This window comes from Oncorhynchus mykiss, chromosome 15, assembly GCF_057628025.1.
Source record: "Oncorhynchus mykiss isolate SJ-2025 chromosome 15, ASM5762802v1, whole genome shotgun sequence".
NCBI lineage: Eukaryota > Metazoa > Chordata > Actinopteri > Salmoniformes > Salmonidae > Oncorhynchus > Oncorhynchus mykiss.
Window position 1 is genome coordinate 85,975,955 of NC_143036.1, and position 14,521 is coordinate 85,990,475.

Below are 14,521 nucleotides of genomic sequence, written 5' to 3' on the forward strand. Positions count from 1 at the left end.
TCACTAATCATGGCACTATAATAGGGGTTAAACAGTAGTCATATAAATCTACCCTGATCCTCACTAATCATGGAACTGTAATAGGGGTTAAACAGTAGTCCTGATCCTCACTAATCATGGCACTATAATAGGGGTTAAACAGTAGTCCTATAAATCTACCCTGATCCTCACTAATCATGGCACTATAATAGGGGTTAAACAGTAGTCATATAAATCTACCCTGATCCTCACTAATCATGGCACTGTAATAGGGGTTAAACAGTAGTCCTATAAATCTACCCTGATCCTCACTAATTATGGCACTGTAATAGGGGTTAAACAGTAGTCATATAAATCTACCCTGACCATCACTAATCATGGCACTATAATAGGGGTTAAACAGTAGTCCTATGAATCTACCCTGATCCTCACTAATCATGGCACTATAATAGTCCTATAAATCTACCCTGATCCTCACTAATCATGGCACTATAATAGTCCTATAAATCTACCCTGATCCTCACTAATTATGGCACTATAATAGGGGTTAAACAGTAGTCCTATAAATCTACCCTGATCCTCACTAATCATGGCACTATAATAGGGGTTAAACAGTAGTCCTATAAATCTACCCTGATCCTCACTAATCATGGCACTATAATAGTCCTATAAATCTACCCTGATCCTCACTAATCATGGCACTATAATAGTCCTATAAATCTACCCTGATCCTCACTAATTATGGCACTATAATAGGGGTTAAACAGTAGTCCTATAAATCTACCCTGATCCTCACTAATCATGGCACTATAATAGGGGTTAAACAGTAGTCCTATAAATCTACCCTGATCCTCACTAATCATGGCACTATAATAGGGGTTAAACAGTAGTCCTATGAATCTACCCTGATACTCACTAATCTTGGAACTGTAATAGGGGTTAAACAGTAGTCCTATAAATCTACCCTGATCCTCACTAATCATGGAACTGTAATAGGGGTTAAACAGTAGTCCTGATCCTCACTAATCATGGCACTGTAATAGGGGTTAAACAGTAGTCCTATAAATCTACCCTGATCCTCACTAATCATGGCACTGTAATAGGGGTTAAACAGTAGTCCTATAAATCTACCCTGATCCTCACTAATCATGGCACTGTAATAGGGGTTAAACAGTAGTCATATAAATCTACCCTGATCCTCACTAATCATGGCACTATAATAGGGGTTAAACAGTAGTCCTATGAATCTACCCTGATACTCACTAATCTTGGAACTGTAATAGGGGTTAAACAGTAGTCATATAAATCTACCCTGATCCTCACTAATCATGGCACTGTAATAGGGGTTAAACAGTAGTCCTATAAATCTACCCTGATCCTCACTAATCATGGAACTGTAATAGTGGTTAAACAGTAGTCCTGATCCTCACTAATCATGGCACTGTAATAGGGGTTAAACAGTAGTCCTATGAATCTACCCTGATCCTCACTAATCATGGAACTGTAATAGGGGTTAAACAGTAGTCCCATAAATCTACCCTGATCCTCACTAATCATGGCACTGTAATAGGGGTTAAACAGTAGTCCTATAAATCTACCCTGATCCTCACTAATCATGGCACTATAATAGGGGTTAAACAGTAGTCCTATACATCTACCCTGATCCTCACTAATCATGGCACTATAATAGGGGTTAAACAGTAGTCCTATGAATCTACCCTGATCCTCACTAATCATGGAACTGTAATAGGGGTTAAACAGTAGTCCCATAAATCTACCCTGATCCTCACTAATCATGGCACTGTAATAGGGGTTAAACAGTAGTCCTGATCCTCACTAATCATGGCACTGTAATAGGGGTTAAACAGTAGTCCTATAAATCTACCCTGATCCTCACTAATCATGGCACTATAATAGGGGTTAAACAGTAGTCCTATAAATCTACCCTGATCCTCACTAATCATGGAACTGTAATAGGGGTTAAACAGTAGTCCTGATCCTCACTAATCATGGCACTATAATAGGGGTTAAACAGTAGTCCTATAAATCTACCCTGATACTCACTAATCATGGCACTTGATGACAGCGGTCCAGTCATGTGCACCAGGCTCCAGGTTTAACCTGCTAGGTGTGGTCTTAGTTCCATACTGTTTCAATAGGCTACATGTCCTAAATTATTGCACAACCTTAGTCTAATATGGTCCAGTAATGAAAGAAAGGAAAACGGAATGGTATGATGCCAAATGGAAGATACAAACTGAAGAAAACTAACTAACTAACTAACTAACTGACAGTTATAAAATGCATGTGGGTATTACGGACGGTGGCTCCCGATAGTGGCTAATATTTAACATGATACACATTTTAAAATACAACTGAAAAAAGCCCAGTCATAGGCTATAATGAAACATTCTGAAGCCCAGTCATAGGCTATAATGAAACATTCTATAGCCCAGTCATAGGCTATAATGAAACATTCTATAGCCCAGTCATAGGCTATAATGAAACATTCTATAGCCCAGTCATAGGCTATAATGAAACATTCTATAGCCCAGTCATAGGCTATAATGAAACATTCTATAGTCCAGTCGTACACTATAATGGAACATTCTGAAGCCCAGTCATAGGCTATAATGAAACATTCTATAGCCCAGTCATAGGCTATAATGAAACATTCTATAGTCCAGTCATAGGCTATAATGAAACATTCTGAAGCCCAGTCATAGGCTATAATGAAACATTCTATAGCCCAGTCATAGGCTATAATGAAACATTCTATAGTCCAGTCATAGGCTATAATGAAACATTCTATAGCCCAGTTATAGGCTATAATGAAACATTCTATAGCCCAGTCATAGGCTATAATGAAACATTCTATAGTCCAGTCATAGGCTATAATGAAACATTCTATAGCCCAGTCATACACTATAATGGAACATTCTGAAGCCCAGTCATAGGCTATAATGAAACATTCTATAGCCCAGTCATAGGCTATAATGAAACATTCTATAGCCCAGTCATAGGCTATAATGAAACATTTTATAGCCCAGTCATAGGCTATGATGAAACATTCTATAGCCCAGTCATAGGCTATAATGAAACATTCTATAGCCCAGTCATAGGCTATAATGAAACATTCTATAGCCCAGTCATAGGCTATGATGAAACATTCTATAGCCCAGTCATAGGCTATAATGAAACATTCTATAGCCCAGTCATAGGCTATAATGAAACATTTTATAGCCCAGTCATAGGCTATGATGAAACATTCTGAAGCCCAGTCATAGGCTATAATGAAACATTCTAAAGCCCAGTCATAGGCTATGATGAAACATTCTGAAGCCCAGTCATAGGCTATAATGAAACATTTTATAGCCCAGTCATAGGCTATGATGAAACATTCTGAAGCCCAGTCATAGGCTATAATGAAACATTCTAAAGCCCAGTCATAGGCTATAATGAAACATTCTATAGCCCAGTTATAGGCTATAATGAAACATTCTATAGCCCAGTCATAGGCTATAATGAAACATTATATAGCCCAGTCATACACTATAATGGAACATTCTGAAGCCCAGTCATAGGCTATAATGAAACATTCTATAGCCCAGTCATAGGCTATAATGAAACATTCTATAGCCCAGTCATAGGCTATAATGAAACATTTTATAGCCCAGTCATAGGCTATGATGAAACATTCTATAGCCCAGTCATAGGCTATAATGAAACATTCTAAAGCCCAGTCATAGGCTATAATGAAACATTTTATAGCCCAGTCATAGGCTATGATGAAACATTCTAAAGCCCAGTCATAGGCTATAATGAAACATTTTATAGCTCAGTCATAGGCTATGATGAAACATTCTAAAGCCCAGTCATAGGCTATAATGAAACATTTTATAGCCCAGTCATAGGCTATGATGAAACATTCTAAAGCCCAGTCATAGGCTATAATGAAACATTCTATAGCCCAGTCATAGGCTATAATGAAACATTCTATAGTCCAGTCATAGGCTATAATGAAACATTCTATAGCCCAGTCATAGGCTATGATGAAACATTCTAAAGCCCAGTCATAGGCTATAATGAAACATTCTATAGCCCAGTCATAGGCTATAATGAAACATTCTATAGCCCAGTCATAGGCTATAATGAAACATTCTATAGCCCAGTCATAGGCTATGATGAAACATTCTATAGCCCAGTCATAGGCTATAATGAAACATTATATAGCCCAGTCATAGGCTATGATGAAACATTCTAAAACCCAGTCATAGGCTATAATGAAACATTCTAAAGCCCAGTCATACGCTATAATGGAACATTCTGAAGCCCAGTCATAGGCTATAATGAAACATTCTGAAGCCCAGTCATAGGCTATAATGAAACATTCTGAAGCCCAGTCATAGGCTATAATGAAACATTCTGAAGCCCAGTCATAGGCTATAATGAAACATTCTGAAGCCCAGTCATAGGCTATATTGAAACATTCTAATGCCCAGGACACCTACACCACCCGATGTCACAGGAAGGCCATAAAGATCATCAAGGACATCAACCACCCGAGCCACTGCCTGTTCACCCTGCTATCATCCAGAAGGCGAGGTCAGTACAGGTGCATCAAAGCTGGGACCGAGAGACTGAAAAACAGCTTCTATCTCAAGGCCATCAGACTGTTAAACAGCCACCACTAACATTGAGTGGCTGCTGCCAACACACTGACACTGACTCAACTCCAGCCACTTTAATAATGGGAATTGATGGGAAATGATGTAAATATATCACTAGCCACTTTAAACAATGCTACCTTATATAATGTTACTTACCCTACATTATTCATCTCATATGCATACGTATATACTGTACTCTATATCATCGACTGTATCCTTATGTAATACATGTATCACTAGCCACTTTAAACTATGCCACTTTGTTTACATACTCATCTCATTTGTACATACTGTACTCGATACCATCTACTGTATCTTGCCTATGCTGCTCTGTACCATCACTCATTCATATATCCTTATGTACATATTCTTTATCCCCTTACACTGTGTACAAGACAGTAGTTTTGGAATTGTTAGTTAGATTACTTGTTGGTTATTACTGCATTGTCGGAACTAGAAGCACAAGCATTTCGCTACACTCGCATTAACATCTGCTAACCATGTGTATGTGACAAATAAAATTTGATTTGATTTGATTTGATTTCATAGGCTATAATGAAACATTCTGAAGCCCAGTCATAGGCTATAATGAAACATTCTACATCCCAGTCATAGGCTATAATGAAACATTCTAAAGCCCAGTCATAGGCTATAATGAAACATTCTAAAGCCCAGTCATAGGCTATAATGAAACATTCTAAAGCCCAGTCATAGGCTATACTGAAACATTCTAAAACTCATACGTCAACTCTGCATGTTCAGCCCTACAGAAGCCCATAGCTTGGGTTCAGCCCTACAGAAGCCCATAGCTTGGGTTCAGCCCTAAAGAAGCCCATATCTTGGGTTCAGCCCTACAGAAAAGCATATTTCTTGGGTTCAGCCTGACAGAAGCCCATAGCTTGGGTTCAGCCCTAAAGAAGCCCATAGCTTGGGTTTAGCCCTAAAGAAGCCTATTTCTTGGGTTCAGCCCTCCAGAAGCCTATTTCTTGGGTTCAGCCCTAAAGAAGCCTATCGCTTGGGTTCAGCCCTAAAGAAGCCTATAGCTTGGGTTCAGCCCTAAAGAAGCCTATAGATTGGGTTCAGCCCTACAGAAGCCTATATATTGGGTTCAGTAGAGTTCAGAAGAGTCCAGTAGGATGCAGTAGAGTTCAGTAGAGGCCAGTAGGACACAGTAGAGTTCAGTAGAGGCCAGTAGGATGCAGTAGAGTTCAGTAGAGGCCAGTAGGACACAGTAGAGTTCAGTAGAGTTAAGTAGGACACAGTAGAGTTCAGTAAAGTTCAGTAGAGTCAAATAGGACACAGTAGAGTTCAGTAGAGTCCAATAGGACACAGTAGAGTTCAGTAGAGTCGAGTAGGACACAGTAGAGTTCAGTAGAGTTTAGTAGAGTCCAGTAGGACACAGTAGAGTTCAAGTAGAGTCCAGTAGGACACAGTAGAGTCCAGTAGAGTCCAGTAGGACACAGTAGAGCTCAATAGAGTTCAGTAGGACACAGTAGAGTTCAGTAAAACTAAGTCGGACGCATAAGAGTTCAGTAGAGTCCAGTAGGATGCAGTAGAAATCAGTAGAGTTAAGTAGGACACAGTAGAGTCCAGTAGGACCCAGTAGAGTTTATTAGAGTCCAGTAGAGCCCAGTAGAGTACAGTAGGACACAGTAGAACCCAGTAGAGTACAGTAGGACACAGTAGAGTTCAGTATAGTAGTAGGACACAGTAGAGTTATAAAGTAAAATTAAGTTGGACACAGTAGAGTCCAGAAGAGTCCAGTAGGACACAAAGTACAGTCAGGTCCAGTAGAGTATAGTAGAGTAAAGTAGAGTTAAGTATGACACAGTAGAGTCCAGTGGGGTAAAGTATGACACAGTAGAGTCCAGTAGGACACAGTAGAGTTCAGTACAGTTTGGTAGCACAGCAGAGTTAAGTATTACAGTAGTGTCCTGTTGGACACAGTAGAATACAGTAGAGTCCAAGAGACTACAGTAGAGTCCAATAGAGTCTAATAGCCACATCTGCAGTCCTCATGCCTCCTTGCAGCATGCCTAAGGCACATTCACGCAGATGAGCAGGGACCCTGGGCATCTTTATTGTGGTGTTTTTCAGAGTCAGTAGAAAGGCCTCTTTAGTGTCCTAAGTTTTTATAACTGTGACCTTAATTGCCTATCGTCTGTAAGCTGTTAGTGTCTTAACGACCGTTCCACAGGTGCGTGTTCATTAATTGTTTATGATTCGTTCAACAAGCATGGGAAACAGTGTTTAAACCCTTTACAATGAAGATCTGTAAAGTTATTTTGATGTTTTCGAATTATCTTTGAAAGACAGGGTCCTGAAAAAGGGACATTTCTGCTTTTGCTGAGTTTACATTACTATAAGACAAAACATCTCACTCGATCAAGCCTAATGGTCATGTAAATATAAAAAGCTAAGCTTCCTTTCATATAATCAAGAAGAAGAAGCTTGGAAAGGTAGTGGAATAATGTCGGGATAATTCAGTACTTTACCTTGTATGTGGTACAAATCACATTGATGTGGGAGCACGTCCTCTAAGAGCATGAATTAGGCTGTTAGTAGGACAACGTTGTGTACTGGAAAACCTTGGTAGAGCATGGGTGAATTAGGCTGTTAGTAGGACAACGCTGTGTGCTGGAAAACCTTGGTAGAGCATGGGTGAATTAGGCTGTTAGTAGGACATCACTGTGTGCTGGAAAACCTTGGTAGAGCATGGGTGAATGAGGCAGTGTGGCGCCTAGTGTTTCTCTTCAAGACCATCCATTCCCTGAATAGCCTGAATTAGATCGTCTTGTGTCTGTGTTTGTGTGGAGCTTCAACAGAGCGTTGTGTGAGTTACCTCTGACTTCTGGAGTAATATAACACATAACAGCAGACAATGTTCTGACAAGATAACAAGATAATCACTGTCTGGATCTGCCCCGGGCCTCCTCTTCCTCCCCTGTCTAACCCTCCTCCTCCTCCTTTTCTCCCCTCTATAACCATCCTCCTACTCCTCTTCCACTTTTCCCCTCTCTAACCAACCTCCTCCTCCTCTCTCCCTCTTCTTCCTATTCTCCTCCTCCTCTCCCTCTTCTTCCTATTCTCCTCCTCCTCCTCTCTCCCTCTTCTTCCTATTCTCCTCCTCCTCTCCCTCTTCTTCCTATTCTCCTCCTCCTCCTCCTCCTCTCTCCCTCTTCTTTCTAGTCTCCTCCTCTCCTCTCTACTCACAGAGATTATTACGAAAGCAGCTTTGCTGTTAGACACACACACACACACACACACACACACACACACACACACACACACACACACACACACACACACACACACACACACACACACACACAGGGTCTGCCCTTCAGCGGTCCGTTGAGATAAGGCGGAGGCCCAGCCGTGTCCTGATCTGAGGGGTCAGAGTTGAGGGGTCAGAGTTGAACCCAGACAACATATAAACAAGCCTCTAGCTGATGTTACTGCTGCTACCAAACATGATAGTAAACTCCCACTCCCAAACTAGATCTGTGATTAGATAAGGAACAGTGAATAAGGAGATTGGCTGAACATATATCTGCTCCTCACACATCAAACGGTTGGAAGGGAAGTAGGACTGTTACTGTTATTATACACAATGTAGACAGACATTACAACATTGAGGAGAGCATTAACATCATGTAAAGATGGGTCTGATAGAGCCTCTAGATATGGAGTTTACAACATCAGCTTTGACATGCAGAGATAAAGAATCTCAGTGTTTAGTGACACATAGCATTATCACGTTCATCGCATTATCTCTTTCATAGCATTGTCTCCTTCATAATATTATCTCTTTCATAACATTATCAATTTCGTAGCATTATCTCTTTCATAACATTATCACTTTCATAACATTATCACTTTCATAATATTATCAAATCAAATCAAATGTATGTATATAGCCCTTCTTACAGAAGCCCAGCCTAACACCCCAAACAGCAAGCAATGCAGGTGTAGAAGCACGGTGGCTAGGAAAAACTCCCTAGAAAGGCCAAAACCTAGGAAGAAACCTAGAGAGGAACCAGGCTATGTGGGGTGGCCAGTCCTCTTCTGGCTGTGCCGGGTAGAGATTGTAACAGAACATGGCCAAGATGTTAAAATGTTCATAAATGACCAGCATGGTCGAATAATAATAAGGCAGAACAGTTGAAACTGGAGCAGCAGCACGGTCAGGTGGACTGGGGACAGCAAAGAGTCATCATGTCAGGTATTCCTGGGGCATGGTCCTAGGGCTCAGGTCCTCCGAGAGAGAGAAAGAAAGAGAGAATGAGAGAATTAGAGAACGCACACTTAGATTCACACAGGACACCGAATAGGACATGAGAAGTACTCCAGATATAACAAACTGACCCTAGCCCCCCGACACATAAACTACTGCAGCATAAATACTGGAGGCTGAGACAGGAGGGGTCAGGAGACACATTCATTCTATTTACCAGGGTTAGAGGTTCTATTCATTCTATTTACCAGTCATATTACCAGGGTTATATGTTCTATTCATTCTATTTACCAGGGTTAGAGGTTCTATTCATTCTATTTACCAGTCATATGACCAGGGTTAGAGGTTCTATTCATTCTATTTACCAGTCATATTACCAGGGTTAGAGGTTCTATTCATTATATTTACCAGTCATGTTACCAAGGTTAGAGGTTCTATTAATTCTATTAACCAGGGTTAGAGGTTCTATTAATTCTATTTACCAGTCATATTACCAGGGTTAGGGGTTCTATTCATTCTATTAACCAGGGTTAGAGGTTCTATTCATTCTATTTACCAGTCATATGACCAGGGTTAGAGGTTCTATTCATTCTATTTACCAGTCATATTACCAGGGTTATATGTTCTATTCATTCTATTTACCAGGGTTAGAGGTTCTATTCATTCTATTTACCAGTCATATGACCAGGGTTAGAGGTTCTATTCATTCTATTTACCAGTCATATTACCAGGGTTAGAGGTTCTATTCATTCTATTTACCAGTCATGTTACCAGGGTTACAGGTTCTATTCATTCTATTTACCAGGGTTAGAGGTTCTATTCATTCTATTTACCAGTCATATTACCAGGGTTACAGGTTCTATTCATTCTATTTACCAGTCATATTATCAGGGTTACAGGTTCTATTCATTCTATTTACCAGGGTTAGAGGTTCTATTCATTCTATTTACCAGGGTTAGAGGTTCTATTCATTCTATTTACCAATCATATTACCAGGGTTAGAGGTTCTATTCATTATATTTACCAGTCATATTACCAGGGTTAGAGGTTCTATTAATTCTATTTACCAGGGTTAGAGGTTCTATTCATTCTATTTACCAGGGTTAGAGGTTCTATTCATTCTATTTACCAGTCATATTACCAGGGTTAGAGGTTCTATTCATTCTATTTACCAGGGTTACAGGTTCTATTCATTCTATTTACCAGTCATATTACCAGGGTTAGAGGTTCTATTCATTCTATTTACCAGTCATATTACCAGGGTTACAGGTTCTATTCATTCTATTTACCAGTCATATTACCAGGGTTAGAGGTTCTATTCATTCTATTTACCAGGGTTAGAGGTTCTATTCATTCTATTTACCAGTCATATTACCAGGGTTAGAGGTTCTATTCATTCTATTTACCAGTCATATTACCAGGGTTAGAGGTTCTAGTCATTCTATTTACCAGTCATATTACCAGGGTTAGAGGTTCTATTCATTCTATTTACCAGGGTTAGAGGTTCTATTCATTCTATTTACCAGTCATATTACCAGGGTTAGAGGTTCTATTCATTCTATTTACCAGTCATATTACCAGGGTTAGAGGTTCTATTCATTCTATTTACCAGTCATATTACCAGGGTTAGAGGTTCTATTCATTCTATTTACCAGGGTTAGAGGTTCTATTCATTCTATTTACCAGTCATATTACCAGGGTTAGAGGTTCCAAGCCTGTTCTATTCACCCTTGATTCTATAAGCATTACATGCATATTTGCATTCGTGGTCCCTTTTGATAATGTGTGCTGCTGCATTGTGGGGGGTGTTGCCTAGAAGTGGGGTGTATTTAGGGCTGTTGCGGTAACCGTCTTAACGCCACACCAGCGGTCACGAGTCATGAAGGCAGTCAAATTCCACATGAACATTTAGTCACGGTAACTAGTCTTCTCCCAGCTCTGATGCTGCTGATGGTCATTAGTAGCCTACCAAACAACTGGCCTACCAAACACTCAACCACTGACATCAATGTAAATGTAATTGAAAATCAAAAAACGTAATGAGAGCTCATGAGCTCATGTTGCACAACGTTTCTATAGGCTGTGCAGCTGGGGGAGAAAACAGAGTGACGGGGCTCTACTACAAAGAGGAGGATCAGCTTTCTATGGGCTAGTCCTACTATATTTATCACTCAACTTTCATTCTATTAATCCCATTGTTTCTCTTTACAACAGGAGTATAGCCTGCCTGACTGGCAGGAAAATAGACCACAGAGTAAAGCCTCCTCCATTTGCTATGTAGGTGCATAGATGACATGGATTTTTCCCCCCTGTTTCGATACAGGTCCATGATATTGGTCCATTCTAAATCAAAACTAATTTCACACATATATTATAGTATATGTAAAGACAAGATTATATCAAAAGCCTTTGTTTCTTATGTTTCTTATCACTTGTGAATGATGTTGTATGATGTAGTATCCCTAGTGAATGATGTAGTATCCCTAGTGAATGATGTAGTATCCCTAGTGAATGATGTAGTATCCCTAGTGAATGATGTAGTATCCCTAGTGAATTATGTAGTATCCCTGGTGAATGATGTAGTATCCCTGGTGAATGATGTAGTATCCATAGTGAATGATGTAGTATCCCTAGTGAATTATGTAGTATCCCTGGTGAATGATGTAGTATCCCTAGTGAATTATGTAGTATCCCTAGTGAATTATGTAGTATCCCTTGTGAATGATGTAGTATCCCTAGTGAATGATGTAGTATCCCTGGTGAATGATGTAGTATCCCTGGTGAATGATGTAGTATCCCTGGTGAATGATGTAGTATCCCTGGTGAATGATGTAGTATCCCTGGTGAATGATGTAGTATCCCTGGTGAATGATGTAGTATCCATAGTGAATGATGTAGTATCCCTAGTGAATGATGTAGTATCCCTGGTGAATGATGTAGTATCCCTAGTGAATGATGTAGTATCCATAGTGAATGATGTAGTATAGCTGGTGAATTATGTAGTATCCCTGGTGAATGATGTAGTATCCCTAGTGAATGATGTAGTATCCATAGTGAATGATGTAGTATCCCTAGTGAATGATGTAGTATCCCTGGTGAATGATGTAGTATCCCTAGTGAATGATGTAGTATCCATAGTGAATGATGTAGTATCCCTTGTGAATGATGTAGTATCCCTGGTGAATGATGTAGTATCCCTGGTGAATGATGTAGTATCCCTAGTGAATGATGTAGTAAAGATGTCTGAGTGTTGGAGTGTGTCCCAGTCTATCTATCTGTAATGATGTCTGAGTGTTGGAGTGTTTCCCAGTCTATCTATCTGTAATGATGTCTGAGTGTTGGAGTGTTTCCCAGTCTATCTATCTGTAATGATGTCTGAGTGCATCCCATTGAGAGCATGCATCATTGACAGAAAAATGAGTTGTCCTCTGGTGCCTAGCTAGCCAGCTAGCTAAAATTGGCCCTTTCTTAAATTAGCCATGGACGGAGATAGGGATTTGGACTTGTGGTTTTACTTAATTCTCCATACTGGCCAATGATTATAACGGTGATTCTGATCCAACCATAAATTCATACATTGTTGTGCCCCTGTTGTGGGCACACACACACACACACACACACACACACACACACACACACACACACACACACACACACACACACACACACACACACACACACACACACACACACAGAAATCAGAACCATGGACAGCCACATCATATTTAGCTTACGTTGATTGGACACATTGTTTTTAGTATCTTTTAGTTGTCACTGTATCAGACTAAGCAGAGGTGATTTGCTGATGTTGAAATGGGGCTGAAATACAGGAGGCAGCTCCTGTTTTCTTTGGGACTTTCGGTAACGCTCTCTGTGGTTCTAAATCAATAGTTGTTTAGTGGGGTGAAAACGTCGGAAACAATAACTTGCTTGACCTTGCTGTAGGTCATGTCTGTTACTCTACATGCAATATGCTTTCTGGACTTCACGGGACAGAGGTTGCTCTACAGTTTTGTGATGAAACTGAGGCATGGTTGAATTTATTCTGCCACTGTGTCTTCTTATTTTCTCTGCCTTTAGGTCTATATATCACGGTGTCAAGGCCTTTAGGTCTATAAATCACGGTGTCAAGGCCTTTAGGTCTATATATCACTGTGTCAAGGCCTTTAGGTCTATATATCACGGTGTCAAGGCCTTTAGGTCTATATATCACGGTGTCAAGGCCTTTAGGTCTATATATCACGGTGTCAAGGCCTTTAGGTCTATATATCACTGTGTCTCTGCCTTTAGGTCTATATATCACTGTGTCAAGGCCTTTAGGTCTATATATCACTGTGTTTCTGCCTTTAGGTCTATATATCACTGTGTCAAGGCCTTTAGGTCTATATATCACGGTGTCAAGGCCTTTAGGTCTATATATTACTGTGTTTCTGCCTTTAGGTCTATATATCACGGTGTCAAGGCCTTTAGGTCTATATATCACTGTGTCTCTGCCTTTAGGTCTATATATCACGGTGTCAAGGCCTTTAGGTCTATATATCACTGTGTTTCTGCCTTTAGGTCTATATATCACTGTGTCAAGGCCTTTAGGTCTATATATCACGGTGTCAAGGCCTTTAGGTCTATATATCACTGTGTTTCTGCCTTTAGGTCTATATATCACAGTGTCAAGGCCTTTAGGTCTATATATCACTGTGTTTCTGCCTTTAGGTCTATATATCACGGTGTCAAGGCCTTTAGGTCTATATATCACGGTGTCAAGGCCTTTAGGTCTATATATCACTGTGTCAAGGCCTTTAGGTCTATATATCACGGTGTCAAGGCCTTTAGGTCTATATATCACGGTGTCAAGGCCTTTAGGTCTATATATCACTGTGTTTCTGCCTTTAGGTCTATATATCACTGTGTCAAGGCCTTTAGGTCTATATATCACGGTGTCAAGGCCTTTAGGTCTATATATCACTGTGTCTCTGCCTTTAGGTCTATATATCACTGTGTCAAGGGCTTTAGGTCTATATATCACGGTGTCAAGGCCTTTAGGTCTATATATCACGGTGTCAAGGCATATGAATTAACAGGTTATCACAACACAAATGTTATGGATTTGAGTCCATGCTACAGCACAGTCAGCTGTTCATTCCACAAATTAAAAACACATTACATATTTTTTTACAAATATGACAGTTATTTAAAAAATGTTTTCATTTAGACTCTGCCTATATGTATGCATTTAGACTCTGCCTTTATGTATGCATTTAGACTGCCTTTATGTATGCATTTAGACTCTGCCTTTATCTATGCATTTAGACTGCCTTTATATATGCATTTAGACTGCCTTTATGTATGCATTTAGACTGCCTTTATATATGCATTTAGACTCTGCCTTTATGTATGCATTTAGACTCTGCCTTTATGTATGCAGTTAGACTGCCTTTATGTATGCATTTAGACTGCCTTTATATATGCATTTAGACTGCCTTTATATATGCATTTAGACTCTGCCTTTATGTATGCATTTAGACTCTGCCTTTATGTATGCAGTTAGACTGCCTATATGTATGCATTTAGACTCTGCCTTTATGTATGCATTTAGACTGCCTATATGTATGCATTTAGACTCTGCCTTTATGTATGC

General features: G+C 39.8%; 1 protein-coding gene across 1 annotated transcript in view; it reads left to right on the forward strand.

Annotated features, from left to right (window-relative positions):
• Positions 1-14,521, forward strand: part of ntf3 (neurotrophin 3) — a 111,331-nt gene that overhangs the window by 21,109 nt on the left and 75,701 nt on the right. The gene's annotated exons all lie outside the window — the stretch shown is intronic.